This window comes from Oryx dammah, unplaced genomic scaffold, assembly GCF_014754425.2.
Source record: "Oryx dammah isolate SB20612 unplaced genomic scaffold, SCBI_Odam_1.1 HiC_scaffold_27, whole genome shotgun sequence".
Taxonomy (NCBI): Eukaryota; Metazoa; Chordata; class Mammalia; order Artiodactyla; family Bovidae; genus Oryx; species Oryx dammah.
The window spans coordinates 116,953,349-116,980,705 of record NW_024070211.1 but is presented as its reverse complement, the minus strand read 5'-3'; the positions used below and the strand labels follow the sequence as shown (position 1 = coordinate 116,980,705).

The 27,357-nt window shown below is 39.2% G+C and overlaps 1 protein-coding gene and 1 pseudogene across 1 annotated transcript in view; one reads left to right on the top strand and one right to left on the bottom strand.

The window, feature by feature from the left end:
* PDE11A (phosphodiesterase 11A) overlaps positions 1 to 27,357 on the top strand; it is a 418,022-nt gene that overhangs the window by 22,993 nt on the left and 367,672 nt on the right. The window lies entirely within an intron of this gene.
* Positions 14,383 to 14,955, bottom strand: LOC120854427 (annotated as a pseudogene).

Here is a 27,357-nt window from a genome sequence, read left to right as displayed (position 1 = left end):
TCATATGATCTTCATAGTAATCTGATGGTAAAGGGAAACTGGCTGTTATGCTCTCCCTTTTATAGGTTAGGAAGCAAGCACTGAGGCCTTTAGGCCACAGGGCCATAAGGGTTAGATTTAGGATTCTCCACTCCTATATCACTGTTTCTTCTACTCCTGGCTTTGAGAAGATCCAGTAAACAACATCTCCCTTTCTGACTGAGATGAGAAATAAGACAAAAGAGGAAATAAGCAGCCAGTTTTGCCCTGTTCTCTGTGAGGGGCGCCATCCCTTCACACCAGCCTCAGAACCTTCGTATATAACATGAGGGATGAGGAGCTAGAAAAATGATTTCCAAGACTCTTCCAGCTCTAACATTTCATCTTAATTATGGATCAAAGATCAGAAACCTTACAAAACAGTTCTGCTTCTGAGTTGTAAAATTAATAATTTGTAACAAGATATGCTTAGTTTTGAACGGACCTCATGTCTGAGCCTGGAGAAGGAAGTGGCAACAGGCTCCAACATTCTTGCCTGGGAAATCCCATGGACAGAGGAGCCTGATGGGCTACAGTTCATGGGGTTGCAAAGAGTCAGACATGACTGAGCACACAGACATGCTCGTGTCTGAGCCACTCATAGTGTTACCAGTTGGCTGCCCCAGAATGTTACAGGAGAGGGGCTCGGGGCTGCCCTCTGGCTGGCAGTATATTCTAGGGGACCTGTAATAAAGTTCTATTTGCACAGCTACCCATTGTCTTTATGTATCTTTGGTAAGGCTGGAGAGAATCCATTCCTTGGTATTGTCACTGGTTGATATCTTTAGGAAAGAAATGATTTAGTTCCAGGGTTGCTTTCTGGGTCTTCTGATTAATTACAATAGAGGATATAGCCAACTATTATGTAATAGGAAATGAGTCTCTTTGTTTCCAAGTCCAAAATCAAAGAAAGTTTTTCTGTATAATTATTCCATTCTAAGAACTCTAGTAAAAGATGCTTACTCCTTGGAAGGAAAGTTATGACCAACCTAGACAACATATTAAAAAGCAGAGATTACTTTGCCAACAAAGGTCCATCTAGTCAAGGCTATGTTTTTCCAGTGGTCATGTATGGATGTGAGAGTTGGACTATAAAGAAAGCTGAGCACCACAGAATTGATGCTTTTGAACTGTGGTGTTGGAGAAGACTCTTGAGAGTCCCTTTGACTGCAAGGAGATCCAATCAGTCCATCCTAAAGGAGATCAGTCCTGGGTGTTTATTGGAAGGACTGATGTTGAGGCTGAAACTCCAATCCTTTGGCCACCTGATGCAAAGAGCTGACTCATTGGAAAAGACCCTGATGCTGGGAAAGATTGAGGGCAGGAGGAGAAGGGGAGGACAGAGGATGAGATGGTTGGATGACATCACCGACTCAATGGACATGGGTTTGGGTGGACTCTGGGAGTTGGTGATGGACAGGGAGGGCTGGCATGCTGTGGTTTATGGGGTCGCAAAGAGTCAGACGTGACTGAGCGACTGAACTGAAGAACACTAGTGAGTCCACAGGAACAAGATGGGCCTAGAAAAGGAACAGTGGGCAAAAAAATATCAGGCCATGATCTTTCCTCCAAACTGACAGCTTCACAGCCTATAATTCTACTACTGTTGCTTAATTTCCCTCAGAATTTCTGGTTTTTCCAACTGTAAGAATCTCCAAACATCTGAGAGCCCAGCAGCTGTGAACAAGTTAATTAATAGTTAAGACAAACAAAAATAAATCGACCACTTGATAAGAATAATGGGACCAGGATAGGTCTGAAGACTGAGAAGAGTCAAGGAAAGTCACCGAGGGACCAACACTGGACAGACTAGCTCAGCTTTGCTGAAGACAAACCGTGTTTAAGTCATGTCTGCCTGCCTTGAGTGAGGCAGTTACCAGCCTTCCCTGCCGAGATGTCCTCTGAGCTTCTCCCTCTATGATTCTATCCTTCTGAAGTTCTGAGCCAATTCTTACATCATGAGGACAAGAAGCATTAGTAGAAAGGAAGCATGGATGATTCTATTCTATTAACCACCTTCTCAACATATTGCTATATATTTCTTGGATGAATTCTCCAGGATTGTTCTATATGATAAAGTTGATAATAAAAGTTTCCCAAAATGCCTCTTCATGTGAACTAAATCTGACATTATAACAGCATAAGAAAAGACTTCTGTTACTGCTGCTAGTAAAACTTCATCTTTGCATTTTATCCTTAAAGTGTCAGGTGCTAATAGAATTTTTTGATTAGTACACAGGCAAATAACTAATTTTCAACTGAACTAGCCAGACACCCCCCCCCCGCAAAAAAATGAATAGCAATAGCATATAACATATGCTAGGCACTGTGCTAAGATTTCGTTTTCTCATTTATTCCTCAAGAGCTCTGTGACACAGATATTGTTTTGTTATTGCTCAGTCGTTTAGTTGTGTCTGACTCTGTGTGACCCCATGGACTGCAGCACACCAGGCTCTTTTGTCCTCCACTGTCTCCCAGAGTTTCCTCAAATTCACATCCATTGAGTCAGTGATGCTATCTAACCATCTTTTCCTCTGCTACCCCCTTCTCCTCCTGCCCCCAATCTTTCCCAGCATCAGGGTCTTTTCCAATGTGTTGGCTCTTCACATCAGGTGGCTTCAGCTTCAGCCTCAGTCCTTCCAATGAATATTCAGAGTTGATTTCCTTTAGGATTGACTGAGTTGGTCTCCTTGCTGTCCAAGGAGACTAAACTCTCAAGAGTTTTCTCCAGCACCACAATTTGAAGCATCAGTTTTTTGGTGCTCAGCCTTCTGTATGGTACAACTTTCATGTCTGTACATGCCTACTAAAAAAACCATAGCTTTGACTATATGGACCTTTGTCAGTAAAAATACCACTACTTCCCACATTTTATGTCTGAAGAAACTGGACTTTGGGAGGTTTAGTAAGTTACCAAGGTTTTCACAGCTAGTAAATGGGAGAACCAGGATGCAAACCCAGGTTATCTAATTTTGTCAGGACTCTATATTTTTACTACTATGGGAGATAGTTAGGATTATACTCATGCTTTGCTCACATATTCAAGGTTGTAATAGTCCTATACATGAAAGAAGGCTCTTTGATAGAATAAAAAGTTCAAAAATGTGTTAGAATGCCTTCCAGAAGTTCACATTCATTGACATGAGGTGTTGATTATTTACAGGCAGAGATCCCTGTAAACTGTATTCTGTTTGGAGAGTTTGTGACAAGATGCCTCAGGAAATTTCACTGCTTGCAATAGAACCCATTAATGCCTGTGAAGGCAAAGTAGTAATAGTAGTAAGAGGTAACATTTATACGATACCTATTGTGTGCCAGGCATTATCTTAAGCACTTTATATAGCCAACAAAACAATTTTGTAGGACAGATCTATTATCAGTCCATTGCACAGTGGAAGTAACTGAGGTACAGAGAAGTCACCATCCAAGACCACACTGCTAATAAGTTGGAGAGGCAAGATCTGAACCCAGTTTTCTTGGGGCCACAATTTGTGTTCTTAAGACCCATGATCTGTAGCCTGTTGTGGTGTAAACAACATGTAATGAGCTCTTCAACATCTTTTCACAATTGTTGTTGTTTAGTCACTAAGTTGTGTCTGACTCTTTTGGGACCCCACGGACTGTAGCCCACCAGGCTCCTTTGTCCATGGAATTTCCCAGGCAAGAATACTGGAGCGGGTTGTCATTTCCTTCTCCAGGGGATCTTGTCAACCAAGGGATCAAACTCACATCTCCTGCATTGGCCGGGCAATTCTTTACCAATTGTGACAACTTTGACATGGACCACACAGTTGGAATTTCTGGAAGGTGGGTAGTGAGTGTACAAGATGAATAGTTCCTTTAGGATGAAAGGTTTAAAAAACTTCACAACTGCTCAGTACCAAAACCTACTGAGAAAATTTGTTTACATCATTACGATTTAACTGGAGGAAATTGTTAACAGATCTCCCATGATATTTGAGCGATATTGATAATTTTAAAGCAGAGATATAATTATTCTCTGAAGATCTTAAACTGCATATATTCATTGCAGAGTAAGACATGTACACTTGTTTCTGAGAAAGGAGCTGGAACTTAGAAGTATATAAGCAAAGAAATTATCCTAGAATAAATTGCTGTGAAACTTTTTGGAAACTATAGGTGAACTGTAAGTAGGGCATTGGTGTTATAACCATAACAGTGATTTATTGATCCAATTGCTCTTTCCGGTTTGACTAGAAGGGAAATCCTTTTGCGGCATTTGTTGCTTTAGTCATGGGTTTGTTTGATTGCTGGAGAGAGACACCCACTGAAGCAATCAGAAATAATAAGTCGGGTGAGGGATAACATCCCAGAAATAACATCTAGGAAAATCGCACAGAACTCGAGACAGAAAGTAAGTCAAGCCTTATGGGGACAGAATTCGCGAATTGGAGAGTTCCTAATGCTTCTACTTGGATTCCTGTTCTGTATTCTGAATGTGGGGGTATATTTGTGTGGAATTTATGATTTATAAAATGCTTCAATCTATGCTATATCAGTTCATCCTTACTGCTGTGGAAGGTAGGAGTCATTTTCCCCATTTAAAAAGTGACGAAATGGAGGCTTAGGAAAATTAAATGGCCCAGAAGTTTGGATCTAAACAGTGGCCAAAGCTCGGCTAGGGAATTCAGGACTTCTGGCATCACACCAACGTTTTTCACACTTCCTGAGAACTTCCTATATGACTGTGGTCAGGAGAGGTTTCAGGAGCTTCCCTGGTGGCTCAGATGGTGAAGAATCTGCCTGCAATGCAGGAGACCAGAGTTCAATCTCCAGGGAAAATCCCCTGGAGAAGGGATGGCTACCCACTCCAGTATTCTTGCCTGGGAAATCGCATGGACAGAGGTTTAACTCAGGGGGTATATCAGGCAATTGTACTTACATATCAATCTTCTGGTTTTGGAAAATTAAAATAAGGATTCTAACTCCACTTTCTTTGGTTATTTCATCGTATCTATGAAATGGGCTGCACCCGGGGAAAGATATTTGCAGTTATGATGTGCCTTCTTATCGTGAAGCAAGAACTTCAAACTTTACAGAGGAATACTTAATTTATTCTGGGTTTTCCTTCTGCAGAAGTCAAACTTTGCTAATATATTTCATTATAGACTAGAAAAAATGTGGCTGTGGCATTGAGCTGGCCAACAAGAAAAAAGACAAACAGTATTCTGACTCTGTTCTAGTACATTAAGTTGAACATAAACTATTGTTTATTACCACTGACAGATCTTTTTATGGTTTTGGAGCTGCACTTAACGCCATGGCCAGTGGCCCCAAACACAGACGGCTAACTCTTGAAGGTAGCATAGTATGGTAAAAAGAGTCCAAGCTTTCGACTCAAGCATCCTTGAGGTATTAGCACTCTAGCTCAGTTATTGGTAAATTACTTACATGACGTAAGTTATTTGTGTTTTCATCTCAGGTTCCTTGAATGTATAATGGGACCAATCATACTCACTTGGCATTGCTGTTGTGAATATTATATGAATGTGAAATGCCTAGTCCAGGTACTGGGTCCATGAGAAGCTCATCATTTTTATTATCTGAAGAATCAATTAATTCCATAATTACCTCAATTTCTTTACAGTTTAAATAGATCACAAGTCTTGTTTAGTAGCTCTGTTAAAGGGCAACCTAGCACATGCGATGCTGGAATAATTGGTGTGACACTGTCTACTGTATGCTTGTCTGATGGCTTAGAAGACCAAGGTTGAAAGTCAGAGTAATGAACTGCCTGCTGCTGCAAAACCAGATTGCTTTGCAGAGCTGCTGTCTCTTGAGTCAAATTTAGTGTCAATAGAATCCTGATTTGTCTTTTCTGGATGGATAAGTGTGTGTGTGTGTGTATATATATATATATATATATATATACACATGGATAGATATGTAATGTATGTGTGTGTGTGTGTACATGTGTGTGTGTGTTTAAATACTGGATTTGGCTAAATCTTGAACTTAGTGTGAAGAGAGGGACCTGTGGAGAAATTTCCTAAGGAATTCATGCTATTGATAAGGCATCAGTGTGAATCATCTGCCCACGAAGATACTATTTGTGAGGAAAATAGCATTAGTTCCTCTCAAAGCCATGCCATTCCTTAAATCCCACTTCACAAATGCACACTGAATATCTAATGTCCACCAGGTATGATTATAATAGTATAAAGCCACATTGCATGAACCACAACCAGAAATTGTCTGTATGACAATATTAGTTAGAATCTGTCTAAAGTTTATAATTCATACTTATACCATAAAAGGAAAAAAAAAACTATAAAATCTTTCTCTCCAGCATCATGAATGGGTTCCTCACCACCCACACCAAGGGGGCCAGTGTCTCAGTTTCTCACCACAGGGAACTGTTTCAGGGGTTGCTTTCCACTATTCTGTGCCTCCCACCATATGTTGTGAATGTGTGAATGTGAATCCAGTCTTCTTTGCGAGTGTATCTAGACTGTTCCTCTTTTCCTTGTCCCTCTGATTATCTGATTGACTGCCTTTTACACGCTCCTCTCAGGTTTCTTATTTGGCTTTTTTTTTCCCACTGCTATACTTGTTCACCACCCTCTTCTACCTTTTGATCTCAAGAAAGCACATGATACCCATCCCTCAGTTCAGTTCAGTTCAGTAACTCAGTCATGTCTGACTCTTTGCAACCCCATGAATCACAGCACGCCAGGCCTCCCTTGTCCATCACCAACTCCCAGAGTTTACCCAAACTCATGTCCATCCAGCCATCTCATCCTCTGTCATCCCCTTCTCCTCCTGCCCCCATTCCCTCCCAGCATCAAGGTCTTTTCCAATGAGTCAACTCTTCACATGAGGTGGCCAAAGTATTGGAGTTTTAGCTTCAGCATCAGTCCTTCCAATGAACACCCAGAACTAAAACTTCTGTTGTGTGCCACACAGGTCCAGATCCAGTGTCCTGAGCCCTCAGTGGACTGTTGGAGGAGGTAGGGATAGAGTTTAAACTTCCTGTCATGAACCGTCAAAAGCACTTACCTTTCCTTGGGAATTTATGAAGGAACCTTGACCAAGAGGCATTGATGTTTACATGATCAACCCATGGAAGATTATTTTAATAATGATTATTCTATGTTATGATGGCTTTAAGGAGATTGAATTATCTCTGATTATTACTGCAGGAAGTACACCTTTAAATCAGTTATTTGCAAGAATATGATCTGTAAGAATTATTTCTCATCTGCTTATATCTCAGTTGAATTTAAGGAATTTGTGGCTAGGAAATTTAAGCTGTCTTGATCCTATTTCGTGCAGGAGGCCAGTCTGAAAAGATGGTGTCAAATATTAGGGATGCCCTTGGGTGGATGGTTCGAGATGACAGGTCAAGGAGATTAGGCGAGTGTCTGTCCCTCATATGTCACTCTATGCCCTAAGATTGGAATTGATCAGGATGAATTATTAAGGGCCTGAAGACCTCCATCAAGACTAAATTTAGGAGCATAAGACAAAAAAACAACAGAAAATTTTATTCCAGCTGTAAGTCTTTGTTAGCTGCTGTGGATTTGTACCAAAGTTGGTTCAAGTTTCTCTTCAGACCACATGCCATATAAAATCTGGGTCCACAGAGTGGATTTTGAAAATCATGCAGTCCTCTATTAATATCCAGGCTCAGCACATTGGCTGCATGGCTTAACTGCTTATTGCTTCAGTTTCTGTATACGTAAAATCACTGCCATACGGCACTGGTATTCTTCCCAGCTGACAAGAGCAGAGTCATTAAAGGCATCAGGGTCTCTGTCATTGGTGTTTTGGGTGTATTTTTTTTTTATTCTGAACATCAAAATGGAGACGGGTGTTAGGGCTGCTTGGAAGCTTTGGAGTCCAATGTTGGTGAATTGTTTGGATATTTTTACCCCTTGTTGCCTGCTTTGGTGATTTAGTACGAGGTTGATACAGAGCAGTTTTTCAGGAAAAAGCTGTGTCTGGCTTGGTTACAGTTTTCTTGCTCTGTTGTTTTTTTTTAAAAAATTCTATGTGATATGATAATAATTTTAGAGACTGCATAGCAGAATGTCTTATATCATTTCAGGATTTTAAAATCATTTTTACTATTCTGAATATTACTTAGCAGAATAATATACCGAGCCCCATTATGGAGAGTGAAAGATACATCATCTAAAATGGATTACCTATACTTCCTATACACATACAAGTGTGTCTTCCTATACACATACAAGTTTGCTTATTTTGATTAGCCATCTACCCTTCAAAATTGTATTTGTAGAAATTTCTGTTAGACCTTTTATAACATAAAATAGAATATATGAGTAATATGGATTTTAATTACATGTATCTTTAGAATTATTGCATATTTACATTATATGTGAAGCCAGCTGAGCCTCTGTGAGAAAACTACCACCTCTGCCAATTGTCCCCTTTGCTCACACAAGAAAGCATTCTCATCATTTGGATCCCTATAGAAACAGAAGAAGAGGATAGCAATATTAATACCATTTCTTTAAAAATTTTTTTTAATAAAAGCAAAACCTTCTTTTGTGGGAAAATTATTCTTGTGTGTTCATTTGAAGTTTTTGTCAGGTGATAAATATGGGTCTTATAAGAAACTTATGTTCAAGGAAGTCTTTGAATTCCCAAGCTGGCTCAGCTAATTCTGTTGTAATATCTAGGGGAGTAGTGCTTGAAATACTGTCTTTTCTTAGAGAAGAGGATAAAGAGCAGGTGTGAAATTGGACAGTTAGTAGATCTAAAAGAGGAATTAAGTGCTTTGGTACTTTGACAGTTGCCAGGGTCCAGCCCCGGTGGATCCAGGGTGATTCGAAGGGGAGACGGAGTAGGCGAGGAAAAACTTATTTAATTAGAAGTATAAGATTAGATTAGGAAGAAATAGTGTAGTAGGAAAATTTAGTGGAGAAAAGAGGCTGAATAACTTGGTTTACGTGGAAAGCCAATAAAGTTCCAGACAAGGAGCTTGCACCATCTACGTTAGGCCACCGGCGTCCGTTTGAATATCGGAGAGTGCCCCGCCTTGGGCTCCCTCTCTCATGGATCTTAGAAGCTGGGACAAGTAAGTAGACATGGCGAGCCTCCATGCCCCAGATGGGAATTCAGCCTGAAATTAGAGTAAAGAGGAGACACGGGGGAAACCAGTCCTTCCAATGACTTGCCCGACCCCTATTGTCTAGAAAGGCCTTTTATACCTTTTTGATTGTACATAGAGATCGATGGGTAATACAAAATTATGCAGCGTTAGCAGCCCAGACTCTTATCAAAACCAGGCTTTTCTCTCTGCATACCTAGTTGTACACACAAGTCTTAGGTGATTTATATCATCTTCTGGCCAAAAGAGCCAATTAACATTTTACAGCCTTTTTTCTGATAAGGGTTTGTCAAGCAGAAGACTTATTTGTGTTGTTCTTCTCAAAGTCTGGTGCCACTCTCAGAAAGTACTAAATAAAGTTACATTCTTACATAGCAAAGATATAGCAATTTATAACAAGTAAAAGGAGTACTGTGATTTATAACAAAAGAAAAGTAATTAACTCAAAAGTCTAGTGTTGCTAACATCAAAACTATTATATATCTTTTTCCATATCCCGTTTACATTGATTAACATCCTCCCAGGTGCCTAAAAGTTAAAGAATATGGTGGCCTGGCAGCAATCATTGAGTCAACAGTGAAATCCATCACCAATATGATTTTTTCTGTATCTTTAAGATGCTTTAAGCTTTGTGCCTCTCGCGGTTGGGGGGCTGTAAGCAATTCACAAGCTGTAAAAGGTCCGGGGGAACCTGTTAGGCAAGCTAGAGAGCTATCAGAGGGGGTTTTAACTGAAACATTCCTTTCAAATGCAGAAGACTAAAGCCCTGAGTTAACTTTTTCCAGAGTGTGTCAGAAGAGTGGAAAAGTACAATACAAGAAGGCAGGCAGATTCTTATTTTTGGGGTACATGCTCAGGAAATACCAGGGGGAAACCCTGAGGCTTGACTCGCCTTGCCCATCAGGCCGCTGCCGCGTGACCTTCTCATGGGTGGGATTCCTCACGCTGGCTCCCGGCGGATAGTGAGATCTGTCATACAAAGTATTATAGAGAAACTGGAGAGCTATTGCTATGTGGACTCAAATATTGGGTTCTGCCACTTTTGAGAAAAGGTTGCTTTGTGTGTGAAAATAGTTAATTGTTGGTTTTATCCAATTAGAGGTTGGAGAAATAACATAGTTAAAAAAAATTATGATTGCTCATTGTTATCAATCTATATTTTTGATTAGATTATTAACTTAAAATTACATATCAGTAGTATTAAAGTCATAAAAGTTATCAGGACAGAGCAATATGGAGAGAGCTATAGAGAAGGAAGGCAGTTCTGTTTAATAGATTCAGTTCAGTCTCTCAGTCATGTCTGACTCTTTGCGACCCTATAGACTGCAGCATGCCAGGCTTCCCTGTCCATCACCAACTCCTGGAGCCTGCTCAAACTCATGTCCATCGAGTCAGTGATGCCATCCAACCATCTCATCCTCTGTCGTCCCCTTCTCCTGCCTTCAATCCTTCCCAGCATCTGGGTCTTTTCCACTGAGTCAGCTCTTCACATCAGGTGGCCAAAATATTGGATTTTCAGCTTGCACATCAGTCCTTCCAATGAATATTCAAAATGTGGTCCACTGGAGAAGGGAATGGCAAACCACTTCAGTATTCTTGCCTTGAGAACCACATGAACAGTTTAATAGGTTATCTGTAACGTATGGTAATGTCAGCACACTAAAAGAACGAGAAAAGTGAACAAATTGAGGTGTGTAGTTCTCTGAGTAAACATTCCATTTTAGTGCCAATAACTCCATGGAGTAAAGTTTTAGTTTAGTGGTTTAGCTGCAGTGTTCCCATTAACATAGTGAGAGCTGGGTTGTTAACTGCTCATGCACATTGCTAAAGCATACCCCCTGGACCCCTGTAAATGAAAGTAAAAACAAGATGTGTGCTGAACATATTGGCAATGACAAGAGCTGTGGATCTTCAGTTTTCATTATTGTCCATTGCTTTTCTTAAAAATTGTGAAATGTATCACATATCCAGAGGGGAGAAAATATGTATGTACAGAGTGAAAAATAATTATAAACTGGACATCCTTCCTACTTCAGTTCAGTTCAGTCGCTCAGTCGTGTCCGACTCTTTGCTGCAGCTAAGTCACTTCAGTCATGTCTGACTCTGTGCGACCCCATAGATGGCAGCCCACCAGGCTCCCCTGTCCCTGGGATTCTCCAGGCAAGAACACTGGAGTGGGTTGCCATTTCCTTCTCCAATGCATGAAAGTGAAAAGTGAAAGTGAAAGTGAAGTCGTATCCGATTCTTAGCGACCCCATGGACTGCAGCCCACCAGGCTCCTCTGTCCGTGGGATTTTCCAGGCAAGAGTACTGGAGTGGGGTGCCGTTGCCTTCTCTGGTGTCCAACTCTTTGCAACCCCATAAACCGCAGCACACCAGGCCTCCCTGTCCATCACCAACTCCCAGAGTTCACCCAAACCCATGTCCATCAAGTCAGTGATGCCATCCAACCATCTCATCCTCTGCTGTTCCTTCTCCTCCTGCCCTCAGTCTTTCTCAGCATCAGGGTCTTTTCAAATGAGTCAGTTCTTCACATCAGGTGCCCAAAGGATTGGAGTTTCAGCTTCAACATCAGTCCTTCCGATGAACACTGAGGACTGATCTCCTTTAGGATGGACTGGTTGGATCTCCTTGCAGTCCAAGGGACTCTCAAGACTCTTCTCCAACACCACAGTTCAAAAGCATCAATTCTTCGGCACTCAGCTTTCTTCATAGTCCAACTCTCACATCCTTCATGTAATGTACATGACCACAGGAAAAACCATAGCCTTGGCTAGATGGACCTTTGTTGGTAAAATAATGTCTCTGCTTTTTAATATGCTGTCTAGGTTGGTCATAACTTTCCTTCCAAGGAGTAAGCATCTTTTAATTTCATGGCTGCAGTCACCATCTGCAGTGATTTTGGGGCCCAGAAAAATAAAGTCAGCCACTGTTTCCACTGTTTCCCCATCTATTTGCCATGAAGATTAAAACATAAAATGTTGCCCTTACCCATGAGGTCGTGTGCTGCCCCTTCACAATTTTATTGCCCTCCCTCCTGAATCCTACCCCTGTTATCACCATCCTGTAATTATTGCCTTGCTTTTTTTGTGTTATGGCTTCACCACCTATGTATGTTTTAAAATAAAATATGCAATTTTATTTTCTCTGTCTTTGAACTTTGTATAAATGGAATCATTCTATGTACATTTTTCTGTTTCTTGCTTTTTCTGCCCAAATGCATAGCCGTAATATCCACTGATGTATAATATCCCTCTGAATAAATATATCACAGTTTACCCATTCTATAATGGATAAACTTTTGAGTTATTTCTAGGGTTTGTTGTTGTTTTTTCTCTTATAAATAATGCTGTTATAAGCGTTTTGTACATGTTCCCTAGTTTACTTTCATAGTATGTTGAGTAATAGCTTCTCAAAGATGTCCACACCTTAATCTTCAGAATTTGTGAATATCTTACCTTATAAGACAAGAGAAACTTTGAAGAGGTTATTCAGCTAAGGATCTTGATATGGGGAGATTATTATGGATTATCTGGGTGGGTCCAGAGTAGTAACAACGGTCCTTGTAATAGAGAGGCAGGAGGGCCAAAGTTTGGAAGATGCTGTACTGCTTTGAAGTTCATTTGAAAATGGAGAACTGGGCTGTGAACCAAGGAGTGCAGGCTGTCTACAGAAGCTGGAAAAGGTAAGGGAATGAAATTCTCCTCAGAGCCTCTGGAAGGGATGCAGCCCTACTGACCTTAATTTTAGAACTTCTGACCTCCTGAAATGTAAGAGAATAAATTTAAATTGTTTTAAGCCAATAAATTTGTGTTGATTTATTACAGCAGCATAGACAACTAATACACATGAGTGAGGTTTCTTCGGAGCATATACCTAGAAATAGAATTCGGGGGGTCATAATTTATGTACATGTTAAAATTACTATTAATGACCAACTATTTTTTCTGGGCTTCCAAGGTGGTTCTAGTGGTAAAGAATGCGCCTACCAGTGCAGGAGAGGTAACAGATGTGGGTTCGATCCCCGGGTCAGAAAGATCCCCTGGAGCAGGAAATGGTAACCCACTCCAGTATTCTTGCCTGGGAAATCCCATGGTCAGAGGAGAGGGTTCAATCCTTGAGTCAGGAAGATCCCCTAGAGTAGGAAATGGTAACCCACTCCAGTATTCTTGCCTGGGAAATCCCATGGTCAGAGGAGAGGGTTCAATCCTTGAGTCAGGAAGATCCCCTAGAGTAGGAAATGGCAACGCACTCCAGTATTCTTGCCAGGAGAATCCCATGGACAGAGGAGCCTGGTGGGCTACAGTCCACGGGGTCGCAAAGAGTCAGACACAAGTGAAGTGACCTGGCACATAGCACATTTTCTGAAATAGGGTTGGCCAACTGCCCTCCCTCTAGCAATGTGTTGGTTTCTGTTGCTCCACATTCTTGCTAACATTTGATATTTTCAGACTTTTTTTTAAAGTTTTTGCTGATCTGGTATGTTAAGAATTGTATCTCATTGTGGTTTTAACATGTGGCTTTCCTTTTCCTAGTGATTAAAGATGTCAATCAGTCATCTCCTGCCTTTTTTCAGGAGATGGTGATACCATCAGCATGATTTATCTGTACTATAAAAACAGCAACACTTAAAATCATGCACGTGATTTCCATTTCATGAAACTTCTTTTCAAAATTACATCAACTTTCCCAGTATAAAAGACTCCTCACAAAGAGTTTGATAATATTAAACTGAAGAACTGACTTTGTAAAAGTAGGGAGTTATTTTCTAATTTTGGCTTTAAGTTTATTTTTCAACCTATTTAAAGAATAAAAAGTGTTGAGAAAGTAGAGACAAAAGAGTTTCCAGTTGATGGATCTGACATATTTGAAAACATAGAAGTAACAAAGGAAGAACTTCAGAGCAAGATGAATAGATGAGCAATTCTTGCATCAATTTCTCCTATGGAAGAGCTGTGTTCCTAAAAGATATTTGTCTACAGAATCTTCTGTAAGATAGTGTTGATTACCTCCAATGAGTACTAGATTGTACTAAACCAGTATTATAAGAGCCCATGTACTTTTCTAAAAGTTCACCCATTCTATCATTTAGATACTTAGTTTTCAGAATATGTTCAATATTGGTTACAGCACTGCTATTATTAAGTGTCTTTGAGAGTCTTAACAGAATTATGTTGCTGTTGTCTTATTGTGGATTGAGATATTCTACTTTTGTTAAATATGTGTATTTATTCCCCTTTACATGCTTTAAGAAAGCTTCATTTTCATAAAAATCCATTTCCTGGACACCACTTTGACATCTGGATAACACTAGTTTGACAAATAAGTACATCACCTATGCAGTGCAAAAGTGCAGGGATCTCGTGCTGTTGGAGTTTGTCAAATAAATTCTCATATCCTTTTTTGAACATGTCTTCAGATTCTTCCATAATTTTCTAAAATTTAGCTTTTGAGGAAGCTTGTTCAGCAAGGAAATTAGTGACTTATTATGCTCTTCAGCCATGGAAAGGTGCTTCTCATCTCTGGTAAGAACTGATCAACTTCAAGAGCATATCTTTCCTTCAGTTGAGTATTTTTTTTTTACACGTATCTGTAACCAGTTTATAGTTGTCAGTGATATTATGACATCCTGGGGATCTTTTTCCTTGTATTTACTTAGTGTCGTAGCAAAGACTGTTAGTGTCTGAAGTATGACAGCTTCTCCTTTGACAAGACCACAGATAGTTTCCTCTATCTTTGTAGAAGTCTTGGGGTGAGCTGAATGTTTCTGTAGTTTTAGCATCATTTTTTAAAACGACAGTGGACTCTTGATTAGTCGTTTCTTCGCTATCCGACATTCATCTCCAAGACCTTGATCTTCCACTGGGTCTCCTCTTCAAGGTGGATGAGCATGGGGCCAACACCACCACCAGAAGGTTGCAAACTCTGGCGCTTCCTACTGAGTCCACTCCCATCATAGCCACCTGTTTCAGGGCCTCAGTCGCTTCCCAACCAGGAAAAGAAGAGGCCAGTTACAGCAGGCAGCAAGCTATATGCATGCTCCACAGTGAACCCTGTGAATATCCCCTTGAATCATCTTTTCATATATTTGTGGTGTTGTGTTTCCTTTTCTTTGAATAGTTGTCCATGTCAGTTGCCTATGTTTTCTACTAAGTAATCCTTTTGCTTATTGATTTGTAGGAGTTCTTCATATATGTATATATGCATAGATCTTTCAAACACCACCACCCTTACTGGTTATGAAAGTGTGTTAGTTGCTCAGTTGTGTCCAACTTGGTGACCCCATGGACTATAGCCTGCTAGGCTTCTTTGTCCATGGGATTCTCCAGGCAAGAATACTGGAGTGTGTTGCTATTTCCTTCTCCAGAGGATCTTCCCAACCCAGGGATTAAACCAGGGGATTTCTCTGATATCTTAATTGGTAAAGAATCTGCCTGCAATGAAGGAGATTCCAGGATTGGGAAGGTCCACTGGAGAAGGGATAGGCTACCCACTCCAGTATTCTTGGGCTTCCCTGGTGGCTCAGCTGGTAAAGAATCTGCCTTCAATACAGGAGTCCTGGGTTTGATCCCTGGGTTGGGAAGATCCCCTGGAGAAGGGAAAGGCTACCCACTCCAGTATTCTGGCCTGGAGAATTCCATCGACTGTATATTTGTGTGTAGCATATTACCCTTTAAATTCATCCGCATTGTTGCAAATTTCCTTCCTTTTATGGCTGAGTAGTATTCCATGTCAGAGCAGGCAATGGCAACCCACTCCAGTACTCATGCCTGGAAAATCCCATGGACAGAGGAGCCTGGGGTCGAGAAGAGTCAGACATGATTGAATGACTTCACTTTCACTTTTCACTTTCATGCACTGGAGAAGGAAATGGCAACCCACTCCAGTGTTCTTGCCTGGAGAATCCCAGGGACGAGGGAGCCTAGTGGGCTGCCATCTATGGAGTCTCACAGAGTTGGACACGACTGAAGTGACTTAGCAGCAGCAGCAGCAGCAGTAGCAGTATTCCATGTGCACACACAAACACACACACACACTTACCACTTACACAGACACACATCTTCTTTATCCTTTCATTTGTTGATGGACATTTAGGTTGCTTCCATATCTTGGCAATTGTAATTAATGCTGCTATGAACATTGGGGTGAAATTTTTACTGTTTAAAAATTCTTTACCTAAATGACATTGATACCTAAAAGTAAATTTTAGGAAGAAGGAAATTAGTATTAACAAAATTACTACTATGCGCCAAATAGTCAACATAGGTTATTTCACTTAATCCTCACAACTATTTTATTGCTTATTTTTCTCAACATTTATTAAATAACCCTGATGTGTTAAGCTTTGTTTTTTGAGATTTTCTATGTAAGGGGTCATATCATCTGCAAAATAATGAAAGTTTTTGTTTCTTTTTTCCTAGTCCTTTAACTTTCCTTTTTCTTGATTTACTATGCAAGGACCTCCAGAACAGTGTAGAATATGATTGATTAAAACAGGCATCCTTGTATTGAACCTGATCTTACCAAAGATGCGGTTAGAGTTTCATTGTTAGTTATGAGATGTCTGTGGGTTTTTTGAAATGCCCTTTATCAGGCTGAGAAAATGCCTTCTATTCCCAGTTTGCTAAGGAGGTTGTTGCCGTTATTTTCACATCATGAAGAAAGTGAAAGTGAAAGTTGCTCAGTCGTGTCTGACTCTTTGCAACCCTGTGGACCATACAGTTCGTGGAATTCTCCAGACAAGAACACTGGAATGGGTAGCTGTTCCCTTCTCCAGGGGATCTTCCCAACCCGGGGATTGAACCCAGATCTTCCGTATTGCAGAACCACAAGACAGATGTAAAATCTTACCCAGTTTTCTTACCTTTATTAAGATACAATATTTTTCACCTTAACATGTTAATGTGGTGAACTACTTTAGTTGATCTTCTCATGATAAACCAATCTAGGATTCCTAGGAAATACCAACTTAGTCATAACAAATTACCTTTTAATTCACTGTCTGATTTGTTTTGTAAAAATGTTTATTTTTAGAGGCTTTGAAGCTGTATTCATTAATTAGTGAGATTGGCCTATATTTTTCTTTGCTTATAATATCCTCATTTGGTTTTGAAAGCAAATCTATATCACAAATGATTTTTTTCCACTGTGGAATAGCTTGCATAAGATTAGAATTTCCCAGTGCTCAAATGTCTTGTAGAATTTCCTGGAAATCTGTCTTGTTCCTGTGTGTGTATGTGTGTGTGTAGTAGAACTATTTTGAACTGCTAATTCAATTTCTTTAAAGCTTGTAGGACTCTTAATGTTCTCTATTTTTTATGAGTTTTTTTTTAAACTGTATATATTGTTTATTTCATAAGTTTTCAAGTTTATAGACACAAACATGTTCATAATGTCTTATCTGTTTAATCTCTGTAGCAACTATAGCTTTGCCCTTTTTATTACTGATTTAAAAAATTTTAATATCTCTCTTTTTCCCCTTTGATTATTTTCTCCAGAGATTTTTATGTTTTGTTACTTTTCTGACCTTTGTTGATCCTCTTCATTATATGTTTATTTTCTTTTTCATTAACTTCTGCTGTTATTTTTATTATTTTCTCTCATTTTCTTGAATTTATTTTGCTGTTCTTTTTTCTAATTCCTTATGGTCGGTTGATCACTTCAATAAGTTGTGCTTTGCTTTTTAATGGAAGCATCTAAGATGAAACTTTTAAGAACCTCTTTAATTATGTCCTACCATTTTGGTACATAATATTTAGTTATAATTTCCATTTTATTTATTTTTTGATTGATAGTTTAGAAATGTATTTTAAATTTTAAATATTTTTCCTCTAGTTACATGTTTTTTTTAATAAAGTGCATTGGGTGAAATGATTATTCTGCGTGATACCAATTATTTCACACAACTATTTCAAATTGGCCAGCTTTATGACCTAGCTCTTAGTCAGTTTTCACCAATGTTCAATGTCATCTTGCCCACTTATATGACGTGTCCTGTTGTGGGGTTTAGTGTGTCTCCAGATGTATCAGATGTACTTATATATGAGCATATGAGTGGGTGATTATGGTGGGGGACATAATACCTGATGATGCCCATTGATAATCTTTCTTTTTAAGTAAGACAGAGGGACTTACTTAGACAGAGGGACTCACTAATAAGTTTTAAAGTTGAAGTTTCCATAGATATCGGAAGTGTATTATTGCTCTGTCTAAAGGAGCATGTCTAGGGCTTATAGATCTGAGCAACCAAGGATTTGTTGTGGTTTCTGCATTTGTTATTCCATCCTATGCAGTTCCTAAACCAAGGAAGAACTGTAGTTGGATTAATTGATTGCTCATTTTATTGAAGCATTTCAGAAGTAAATTATGATTCATAGAATGGTCCCTGATTCTGTTTCTCCTGTAAGAGTGAGTGCTAGCCAATATGCCCAATCTTTCTAACCCAGCAGAACCCAGACCTGCAAAATATGATGAGCCATATAACTGACTGGCTCTGCTAAGGGCTTGATCTAGTTCATAAAAACAGCAGTGTAGCATTCTGCCAGCTGGCCTAGGAAATATTTGTAACAAGGCAGTAGGCAGGAGACAAGGTCAAGGAGGCACTAACCAACTATGTCCAGCGTGGAGTAACTTAGACAAGGCTGCCAAAAATCAGGCTGACTCAGTTCTCCAGCCAGTGTGTCTGTCTAGAAGACTCCTACTTGCAAGCATGTTTTAGAAAGTATCCTGACACTTTATCCAGGAAAAGGCACTGTGGGTGCTGAGTCCACTCCTGTGTCTCTCTCGACTGTTTCTGAATGAGCCCTGCTGGTGAAAACAGTCCTCTGGCGGAAACAAAGCATGTGTTGACACCTTCAGTTTGGTCCATTACTCTTCCTCTCAAATTTGAGGGCTAGAGATGCATGCCCCCGGTGTTTGGTGAAGCACATGGTCATTTACCTTCTGGAGGAATCTGAGTGTTCTCAGCACAGCTGCTTGTTTGCAGCCAAGCTAGGGTGAGTACCAGGGAAATAAAGCCTGCCATGGGAACAGGAAAGAAAGGCTTCAGGGGCACAGTGGCTGACAGTGCGGGTGGGAATGTGTATGGAACCAGCCAGGCCCGGGGACTAACCTAGAAGATCAGAGGGGAGCGGGGACATGCTGCTCCCAAGTCCTTTGTGCAGTGAGTGATGCAGCTTCTTCTAAACTGGGTTTTCAGTGGTTGAACACACTCTTGTGGCTAGAAGATTTGTTCCTATCATTTTCTTCCAAACTTACATCTACTGGTTTAATAGTTTGGTGAGAATTTTGTTTTAGAAACCAATATGAGGCTACTGGTTTTTTATTTCTAGTATTCATCCTTTTTGTAAATCCAATGTTTTCTATCATTATACTGTATATGCTATGCCACGTTAAGATGTTGTGATGTTTACCAGTTAAATGTGGAGAGGGTCAGAGTCTGAGAGAGTTGAAAGATCCATCCATTTCACATATTAGAATATTGCTCAGCTATAGTATCTTGGCAGTCTTTTTGTTCTTAGTTCTCTGTGATTTTCAGAAAATATCAAATTCCTTTGATATTCTGTGTAGCAATTCAATTTGGCTTAATTTTTATGGCAAAGAGCTTTATAGCCAGGATGATAATGACTTTAAAAAATAACAGGGTGCTATGCCACTTTTCACATAATGTATTCTTTATGAAGATTGACCCACTCCCATCTTGAGAGTTGTTTTTATATCTTACCTATCTATTTTACTTGCAACCCAATAGGATAATGACTTCTGTTTTTTTTTTCAGGGATACTTTTGAAACCATAGTGCTGTCCCAAGTAGTAATCCCATCACTTTGAAGGAACTTTTTAAACTTTTTTTCCTTTGTCTCTTTCCCATGTCAGAATAAAATTATATATAGTATGTATAATAATAACCTATATTTTTTATAGTAGTGATATATACCATAACAATAAATTTTCTGTTGAATATTTAGATATTTTTCATTTTTTACTTATGAATTTCTAGAATAAAACTACTCTATTGAAAAGTATGAAAAATTTAAAGGTTTTTATTACTTATTGCTATGTGCACACATGCTTAGTCCTTCAGTCGTGTCTGACTCTTTGTGACCCCATGGACTATAGCCCACCAGGCTCCTTTGTCCATGGGATCTTTCAGGGAAGAATACTAGAGTGGGTTACCATTTCCTCCTCCAGGGGATCTTCCTGACCCAGGGATTGAACCCATGTTTCCTATGTCTCCTGCCTTGCAGGCGGATTCTTTATCTGCTGAGCCATGAGGGAAGCCCATACTTATTGTCCTCCATGTATATTGCACTAATTTGTATTCTCACCAGCAATGTAGTATACAAAAGTATTTCCACAAAAACTTTTGATTAAGTTAGGTGTCTTGACACTTTAAATTTTAAATCTTTACCAATTTTATAGAAAAATTATAACTGTTGTAACTTGACAGTTTTCATATATTTATATGAAATATGAAACTTTTTTCCTATCTGTATTTTCTTTTGTTAATTTCCAATTCCTACCTATTGGTCATTTTTCCTAATTAATTTGTAAGAATTCTGTATATTTAGCATTAAACATTTTTGTAAGCCAGATGTGTTTATATTTTTTCAACTTTATTTTATTCTTGATTCTTTGCATTATTTTTGAGATTTAAAATTTTTAATTTCTGTTAGTCAAATCTCTCAGCATTTATGCTTCCTTCTTTTGGTATTATGGGTTGAGAGACTTCCCCTTAAGAGATGAGATAAATTTTCAGTTATATTTCTTCAATTCTTTTATTATTTTACTTTTGACATTTAATTTTTTTAATTATAAAAATGTGTTAATATAATTCTCAAGTAAAGTAAATGATGATTTCATTTATTATGTCAGTATTCATTCTTGTACTGAAACTTTTCACCATTTGTATTTCTGATAAGAATATTAGCCAGGAAGAGAAAACAATGTTAGTTGAAATGAACAACTGAAAGAAATAGAATTGATCTTACTTTTACTGATTGGTTTGGTTAAAGGTTTGGTAGAAAAGAAGACCAACATTTGAACATAAGGCTGATGACTTTTTGAGTGAAAATTTAGGATTTATTTGATAATATGTGGGATCTATGCATTCTCATATTATTGGCTATTATAATTAATATTCAGACACTTTTTTCTCATAGTATTTCATGTTAAACTAAGAAATGTGTCTTGGCAGGGTTTGAGTAATCTGTCCCACATTTGCAGTTCATCAAGAGATGAGTATATTTATCTCCTTATGCAGCTTGCAATTAACTTTGATGTATAATGTGAGAAAAGAACCTTACTTTCCCCAAATCTGTGGCTAACTGAATAACTTATTATTCTCTGACTAATTTGAAATTATACTCTTAACTAAATACATTTATTCACACACATCTATATATATGTGTATATACACATATAAATTTGACTCTCTATTCTCTTTCATCAATTTTATGAACCAGTATCATACTTATAATTATTGTAGCTTTAAGATATATCTTAATATTAAATAATCATGTATTTATAATCATGTTCTCACAAGAAAGAATGATTTTAAATATTTTTTAAAACATTTTAAAATGAGTTTAAAAATATTTTAGAACTTTTAGAACGTTTAAAAGCAAATTTAAAAATTACTTTTTAACGTTAAGCTTTTGTCATACAGAAACAGTCACTTCCACTTAGTAACAGTAAAACCTAATTAAAAAATGTATTAAAATATAACATGTACACTTTATACTAGAAAATGCTATATTTTTCATAAATGTGGGAAAGTCAGATTCTGATTGATACAGCTGTTTACATTTAGAGGCCACTTTCCAGTTGTCTCTGTTGCCCACAGTGGAAAGAACAAAAGGCTTTCTGTTGGAGGTGATTCTTGTTGGTTTTTGTTTTTTTTTTTAAACCCAGAGCTTTTACTTAATTTTCTTTCCAGTTTTATCCAGATACAATCGACATACAGCACTGTATAAGTTCAAGGTGTACAGCATAAGGATTTGACTGAAATACATCATAAGATGATTACCACAATAAGTTTAATGAACATCTATGATCTTTTATTGAAGGCAAGAGGAAAAGGGGATGACAGAGGATGAGATGGTTGGATAACATCACCGACTCAGAGGACATGAGTTTGAGCAAGCTCTGGGAGGTGCTGAAGGACAGGGAAGCCTGGTGTGCTGCAGTCCATGGGGTCTCAGAAAGTCGGACACGACTGAGGGACTGAACGACAGCAGATGGCCTTGTATAGACACAGAAGTAAAGAAATGGAGAAAAAACTTTTCCTTTGTGATGAGAACTCTTAGGATTTACTCTCTTTAACAACTTTCATATGTAACATACTGCAGTGTTAATTGTTATGTTGTACATTATATTTCTAGCACTTACTTGTCTAATAAACTAGAAGTTTGTTCCTTTTGACCATCTTCTTCCAATTCTGCTCCTACCTCCCACCTCTGGTCGCCACAAATCTAATCTCTTCTCCTATGGTCCTTGTTAAACAAGTGAATGAGGCCAAATCTCTAGTGTGTCACTGTTAATCTTGACTCCTGATTTAGACCTGGCTTTTCCTGTAGTCCCTGGTTCCTGACTGTTTGGTGTGTGAACCACAACCCCATGTTGACAGTCCTTTGTCCATAGTCACAGACTTCTTGGCTTTCTTGGTTCTACCTATAGGCTCACCTCCCTGATTCACCAAAATCTTTAGATGGCTCCACTGTGCCAGGAATAAAGGTGCCAGGAAGAAAGCCTGCTTACTTACCATGGCTGTCTCTTCATATGGTGATGTTTGGCTTAGAAAGATTAATTAAACATAATAAATGTTATAGAGCATGGAGTTGCATTTTAACTCCACATACAATTTATCTGCACACTTACAATGTATCTTTAATAGCTACCTGTCCCATCTATTAAAGAAATTAAAGATTTCATCATTTTGTTTCATACCCTACCACCTCACCAACTTGGTTTCAGCTGTGCTGTGGTTCTTCCATTTTCCTGTGTCTTGAGATATCTTTGTATCTCTTATAAGAAAGGTAAATAATAATAGCCATGATGACAACAATAAGACAGGACCAAACAAAAGTGCCAACTAAGAGAAATGAAGAAAAGAGAAATAAGATCAGCAAACCAAGTTTACTTTAGCAACACAGCTGAAGGAGAGTAACTTGGTAATATGTGTATACCAAGTCACTTCAGTCATGTCTGACTCTGTTACCCTGTGGACTGTAGCTCACAAGGCACCTTAGTCCATGGGATTTCCTAGACAAGAATAGCAGAATGGGTTGCCATGCCCTCCTCCAGGGCATCTTCCTGACCCAGGGATTGAACCAGGATCTGCTGTACTGGCAGGAGAATTCTTCACTACCGAGCCACCAGGGAAGCCCAACTTGGTAATAACAATGACCAAATAGAAAAGTAACTTGGTAATAACAACGGCTGTTTCTAAACCTCATCAGTTCAGTTCAGTTCAGTCTCTTAGTCGTGTCTGACTCTTTGCAACCCCATGAACCGCAGCACGCCAGGCCTCCCTGTCCATCACCAACTCCCGGAGTTCACTCAGACTCATGTCCAGCGAGTCGGTGATGCCATCCAGATATCTCATCCTCGGTCGTCCCCTTCTCCTCCTGCCCCCAATCCCTCCCAGCATCAGAGTCTTTTCCAATGAGTCAACTCTTCACATGAGGTGGCCAAAGTACTGGAGTTTCAGCATGAGCATCATTTCTTCCAAAGAATACCCAGGACTGATCTTCTTTAGAATGGACTCCTTGCAGTTGGATCTCCTTGCAGTCCAAGGGACTCTCAAGAGTCTTCTTCAACACCACAGTTCAAAAGCAAAAGTTCTAAAAAGCTCAAAGGTTCTAAACCTCATATTAAGTTCTTTTATAGTGTCTGTTAACCACTAATTCAGTTTGGAAGACTTAAATGAATTTAAGTGTGTTCTTCAAGCATTAAACAAATAAGGCTGACTTGTACATATTTGTAAACTGCTTTACCACCTACCACTTCATGGGAAATAGATGGGGAAACAGTGGAAACAGTGTCAGACTTTATTTTTCTGGGCTCCAGAATCACTACAGATGGTGATTGCAGCCATTAAATTAAAAGATGCTTACTCCTTGGAAGGGAAGTTATGACCAACCTAGACAGCATATTGAAAAGCAGAGACATTACTTTGCCAACAAAGGTCCATCTAGTCAAGGCTATGGTTTTCCTGTGGTCATGTATGGATGTGAGAGTTGGACTGTGAAGATAGCTGAGCGCCAAAGAATTGATGCTTTTCAACTGTAGTGTTGGAGAAGACTCTTGAGAGTCCCTTGGACTCCAAGGAGATCCAACCAGTCCATTCTAAAGGAGATCAATCCTGGGTGTTCATTGGAAGGCCTGATGCTGAGGCTGAAAGTCCAATACTTTGGTCACCTCATGTGAAGAGTTGACTCATTGGAAAAGACCCTGATGCTGGGAGGGATTGGGGGCAGGAGGAAAAGGGGACGACAGAGGATGAGATGTCTGGAAGGCATCCCCAACTCGCTGGATGTGAGTTTGAGTGAACTCCGGGAGTTGGTGATGGACAGGGAGGCCTGGTGTGCTGTGATTCATGGGGTTGCAAAAAGTCAGATACAACCAAGTGATTGAACTGAACTGAACCACCTACCATACCACTTCAGGGCCTAAAAGAGTAACACTTCAAAAACATACATACTTTTGGGGAATATTTTGTAGTATTTAAAACTCTACACATTTTGTGTTTTTTTTGTGTGTGTGTAAAAGAATTCAGAGGGAAGATTTTTGTTTGCTGTTGAGCAATGACATTCTGTGAATACATATTAAGAACAAGTGATAATTTTGCACTTTTTCTCGGCAAGTATCAAATTAGGATGCTCAAAGCATTAGCTCTCTAGTTACCATATGCCATGTCTTTGTTTTTGTGCAGTGTATTCTCAAGCCTTCCATCAATTCAGAACAATTAATTATACTTCTTTGTATGGAGAAAAGCAGAATAGTACATTTCAAATTGTTAAAGACTAATCAAGATTTTTGAAAGCTTAGCTTTCCAAGCAATTTTGGGAAAATAAGTGGTGTTTATGATCAGTCATAAATGTGAGGAGATGCTTCTATGAATTGGAATTAAATGGGTGTTACTAACTGATGTACCAATAAAAGCCGTTTTAAGCTTCAGACAGTTGGTCAATCTATTGGTTTTCATTTCAATGACTTATTCATTTTATATTTTATATTTCCATTAACTTCTCTTCATTCGCAGCTCCATAAGCCATTTGAAAGAGGATGTAGATGAGATGTGGGACTGAACTTGGTCTTCAAACCTTCTGTTGTTGGGAGAAGGGCAGTAGGGTTCTGGGTAAGATATGCAGGCCAGTGCACTAAGCCTATGAGGAAAGTTGGTGGAAAACATAACCAACCTAACTAAACCAAAGCTAACAAACAAATGTTCTGAAAACTCTAAAGTGGTCGTTCACAAGGCCCCTCAGACCCCTGTCAGCCGTGGACTTAGTAAAGGACCTCTAATTCTGTGGTTCTTAACCCTGACCAACAGTTAGAAGTCAGATCCCCTGCTCAACCCCTCCTCCCACCAGTTATGATTTAATTGGTCCGGGTAGGGCTAGGGCATGAGTAGTCACCTAAAGCCCTGCAAATGATCCCAGTGTCAGGAACAGTTGCTAGCAACTGCTCTGTTCTTATGAACACCTAACAACATCTGTAGACTGAAGTATTTCTGTATATATACCCGCGTCATGTACTACTTTTCCTTTGTAATATATGGAAAGAATAACTCAGATACAAATACATTAAATGTTTCATGGAGTTACTAGAAGCTTTTTTTGTATTTACATGCTTTCTCATCTATGTCCCATCATGTGGACATTTTCAAACTTGAAGAGTTTGATAACCTTAGCTATGACCTTGGCTATGAAGGGCTCAGGGTAGAGTTGAGATTGTGGTTAAAACAATCACCCTTATAGGTGGTCAAGACTAGTTCTTGGCTAAATTAAAGCTCTGGATAATCTTACTCTAAAGTGTTCGGGAGCGAGCTCTTAAACACAGAGAGGGTAAAAGAGACTTGTGCGATGCCTCCTGGCTCTGATTCTGAGAACTGAATGAGATTCGTAGCTCTGGCTCCTGCCTTGGGGAGCCTTGAGTGGCTTCTTTGAGAAAGTGAAAAGAAGACAGGATAGATTTCCTTTTGCGTTGAGGCTTCTTACATGCCTCTGAAATATGTCTCCCTGGGGCAGGCCAGGTTTGTCGAATGCAATGAACATAGCTCTTTCTTTCAAGGACCTGAAGGCTCAGACTGAAGAAGTTAGTTCTGTCTACAGCCTAAGGGGACCTTGTGGGTGGGACCTGCTTTCTGGGTGTGTTCTGTGGCATCACGTTCAACCCAGGAATGTGCAGAGGAGGCTGCAAGCCCAAGATCCTGGCTCAGAAGTATATCTATCTATGGTTCTCTCTGTAGCAGGCACAGGTCAGTTCCATTGCTGAAAAGACAAAATTGCTTTTGGCCTTATGTCTTGATCTTTTTAAATATTAAAAATCATAGCTAGGTGTCAAATGCAAAAGGTAGTTCCGCACAGAAGGCACTGGGATCCCTGCACTTCTCAAGAACAGTTATATTTAAGATATCTGTGGTAGGAAAAATATTATGACATAATAAAAACACTCGAAGCAAGAAGAGTCTGCCACAATCATAAGAAACTCATTCCAGATTTTAACAACCTTATTAAAGAAGCTCTTACTTTAATTTATTAGAAATCTCTCCTGTTGTAGATCATTTCTTGTTTTTTTATCCTCAGGGAGATGAATACAAATTGGACACCATTCTCTATGTGGTATTTCATTATCGACCTGGAGGCATTTGTTAATTTCCTATTTAAGTTTACATCTCCAGCAATAAATAGGCCCAGTGCTTTTCTCTTCTTACTTCCCCTGTCTCCTCCTTACCTGGCCTTCTGTGAAGCTTTGCTGGTGTGTGTGGTGAACTCCTGAAGACCTCTGGTAAAGTTATTGAGCAGAGTCCTTCATTCTTACTTAAGTACTCCCTTCTTGGGAATTTCCCCGGTGGTCCAGTGGTTAAGACTCAAGCTTCCACAGCAGGAGGCATGGGTTTGATCCCACATGCTGAGTGGCCAAAAAAAGGAAGAAAGAAAGAAAGAAAATTAGTCTCCTCTTTGCATTGCAAGTCCATTTCCTGAAATTAGAACACTTTCCTACTTACCTATCTCT